This window comes from Otolemur garnettii, unplaced genomic scaffold, assembly GCF_000181295.1.
Source record: "Otolemur garnettii isolate 467f Iridium unplaced genomic scaffold, OtoGar3 scaffold00319, whole genome shotgun sequence".
NCBI classification, from domain to species: Eukaryota; Metazoa; Chordata; class Mammalia; order Primates; family Galagidae; genus Otolemur; species Otolemur garnettii.
The window spans coordinates 78,186-81,954 of NW_003852714.1; the positions used below are offsets into that span (position 1 = coordinate 78,186).

General features: G+C 40.2%; 1 pseudogene; it reads right to left on the reverse strand.

The window, feature by feature from the left end:
- Window positions 1–240: 240 nt before the first annotated feature.
- On the reverse strand, window positions 241–769 carry LOC100961197 (annotated as a pseudogene).
- Window positions 770–3,769: the final 3,000 nt, after the last annotated feature.

The following is a 3,769-nucleotide window of genomic DNA, read 5'->3' on the forward strand; positions in this document are numbered from 1 at the left end:
TAGGGAAGAGGTTCCAGTAGCTCAGGGAGGCACCTTGCCATTGAATGTGACAAAGTGTTGATTGACTTTTGAATTCATGGGAAATAGGTTCCAGCACCTTGTATTACTTACATGGGGTCTATTGGTTATGTTGTGTGCTACGCTGTACACCTATTATGCCATGAGCTCATGGGGAATAAATAAGTTATTGTACCTAAAAACATGGGTCCACTGGTACTCCTGTGTGCTATGTTATATGCTTTATGCCATGAATTCATAGGGAATGGGTTCTAGGAACTCAGACTCCTTTCCATTGGTTCACAAAATGGGCTTCTCTGGGTGGGGCAGGCTGGCGCTTCAGGTGAACCCAGGTACCTTTCTCTTTGGCTTCCCTCTTTTTCTGATCATTTTCCTTCACACGTTTTAGGAAGCTATCTCGGCTCTTAGAGTGCTTAATATGCTCAATAGGAACATTAATCCTCCTGGCAAGAATCTTGCCCTTAAAAAAAAAAAAAAAGAATCTTGCCCTTAATTTTGTTTGTTTACTACAATGCCAACAGCATGCTAGGTAACACTGTAGACCCTTCCAGTTTTGCCATGGTAACATTTGTGTGGCATGCCTTTTTGAACAGTACCCATTCCCTTGATGTCTACAATATCACCTTTCTTGTAGATTCGCATATATGTGGCCAAAGGAACAACTCCATGTTTTCTAAAAGGCCTAGAGAACATGTATCGAGTGCCTCTCCTCTTTCCCTTTGTGTTTGTCATTTTGGTGAATTACTGAAAGATGGCGTCTCTGACGTCAGGTTTCTATGGCAACTGTGATGCACTGGCTTGTCCTCTGCACCTAATATGCTTTTGCACAGATTTTGCTTGTAGCCAAAAGCAAAACACCTTCACACTTCAGACCACCACTCTAAAAAGTATTAATTCATGGAATTAGGCTCTGAGCCAAACAATTTGGGTAACCTTGCCCAGTTTGTTCTAACAAAGCATAACATTGTAGTCAGGAATTTCTCTTTTTGCTGTAAAAGTTACGGTAAGGGAGTATCATCAGTACACAGAGATCCAGGGAGGTGTCCCAGGGCTGTTGGAGATAAGCTAGCCCTCTGACATAGGGCAGGGCATGTAAAACACACACTGTACTTAGCAATTAGCATCTGGGGTAGAAAACTAAGACTGTCTATAATTCTGTGAATAAATAATCTGGGAACACCAAAAGATGTCATTTAAAGAATCTCAGAGTTCTTTTAGGGATGTAGGCCTACGGTAATATAATCATTTAGTAGGCAGACATCTAGTCAATTCAACCATATGCCGGTTTAACCTGAGAAATTTTTATCCTGTATTTCCAATATTTTCTTCTATGTGAGGAATAGCCATGACCAAAATACTTCTAGTCTCTCTGCACACTAATTCATTTTCTTGTAGGAATGACTTACCTAATTGGTAAATTTGGAGGAAGAATAAAGGGCTGCTCAGCCCAGGCCTTCTCCCTTCAAAGCTCTTGGTAATAAGCTGCCCTGAGGGAGCTCATAGTCTGCTCTGTCCTCAGAGATATACCTTGTAATAGGTTCACAGCCTTTCTCCGCTTTCCCTGGCTCTTCTTCCTGGCTCCCTAAATATTCCCCATGGCCTTGCTCCAAAATGCTTTGGTGTTTTAAAAGCCTCCAAAATACCCTCCTGCTCCTAGTCTGAGTTCTAAACCAACTATGAAATAGGACAAAAAGTAGTAAGAACAACACATGCACTTTATTCTGTATAAAGATGAGACTGCGGAATGTGACTTAGATTTGCTGGCATGAAGGTTTCCTTTAAATAAACCTCAGAATTACACAGACTTATCCACCCAGAACTGCTGTACTGAGTTGGTCACAAAGGTCATGGACTGCAATACATATATTCTGGTGTCTGGTGAAGTAGCCCTGTCTATGTGTGCCACAGACTATCCATGCAGCAGGACAAAGTGTTTTGGGACATCATCTTTGAGAATACTTCTCAAAGTGATAAATATCCCATGTCCTGATAACATACTCATTAAGCAACCTGCTAAAGACAAGGCTTTCCATAAAGCTCAGGGAGAAGTTTGTGGTAATAGCCAATTCCTTAAAACGAGTGACTGGAGTGAGGTTCACCTGATGAAAGAGGTTAGAATTAGATTCCAAAGTCCAAGAGTGGGTTGAAATTCATGTATCATAAAAATTTCCCTTGGAAATCTCTTCAGGAAGGCATTGAGGAAATATTCAGAGATAGATAACTACACATAAACTCACATATAGACTATAACCAATATTATAACAGTCCTACCAAAGCTTCAAGGCGAAAATAATCCCTATATTCCAATATTACAGATTACAGAAAATTAGGGAAAGTTCACAGAATCCACATGTTTGGGTTTTTCATTTTGTTTTTTTGTTTGTTTGTTTGTTTGTTTGTTATTACCCAGCATTTTCCAACAAAACTTCTCTGACCAGAGTGAGAGGAAACTGGGCAGCTTTTACTGTTGCTTATGATGAAGGTAATAGAAGAGGGTAAATTGTGGCTTTCCCGGAGAGAAGTATCATCTTAGTACCAGGGATATATTGTTATAATGACATAAGCTCTCCCTTTTACCCTAGGTTTTAGGAAAAGAGCTGCAGCAGGGCAGCCCATGTATGCTAGTGGGGCTGGGTTACTAACTAGTGCCGCTCCCCCTAACATGTTTGAAGCCTTTCAAAGTGCCAATTCAAGTGAGGCTAAAAAACTAATGCATCCCTTTTGGAAAGACATCTGGAGAACACTTAGAGAACTAAAAATAGATCTGTCATTTGATCCTAGAATTCCTCTGCTAGGTGTATATTGAGAAGACCAAAAATCACACTACAATAAAGATATTTGTATCAGAATGTTCATTGCAGCCCAATTCACAATTGCTAGGACATGGAAGAAGCCCAAGTGCTCATCGACCCATGAATGGATCAATAAATTGTGGTATATGTACACCATGGAATACTATGCAGCCATAAAGAAAGATGGAGACTTTACTTCCTTCATGTTTACATATGGAGCTGGAAAATATTCTTCTTAGCAAAGTATCTCAAGAATGGATGAAAAATTACCCAATGTACTCAACCCTACTATGAAACTTATAGTTAGCTACCATAGGAAAGCTATAACCCAAGTTAAACCCAAGAATATGGGGAAAGGGGAGAGGGAGGGAAGGGGAGGGGGGAGGATCGGTCAAGGAGGGGTAATGTTGGGATCACGCCTATGATCTATCCTACGAGGGTACATGTGAATCACTCTAAATGTGGAATATAAATGTCTTAACACAATGACTATGAGAATGACATGAAGGCTATGTTGGCCAATTGGATGAGAATGTTTCAAATTGTATATGGAAACAACACACTGTACCCCATGATAGTATTAATGTGCACAACTATGATTTAATAAAAAAAAAAAGTGAGGCTAAAGAAGTTTGACTCTGGTAGTTTTACATTATTGAAGTCCCAAGAGATATCAGCTATGGATTTTGGTCTAACAAGAGTAATAGCTATACGAATGTTAGCTGTTATTCTGCATCAGGCCTGGCGGTAAGTGCTGTGTATTATCTTATTTGTTATAGCAACCCTGTGAGGAGGGGAACTATTATTAATTAGCCCCATTTTATAGATGAGGGAATGGCAGACCAGTCAGAGGAATACATTTTGCCAGGTGCCTGTTCACAATTCTGCACACACCCATTCCAGGAAAGTAGCACATTTAACACGGTTCAGTTTTACCAGCAATGAAGCCCATTCCCTCT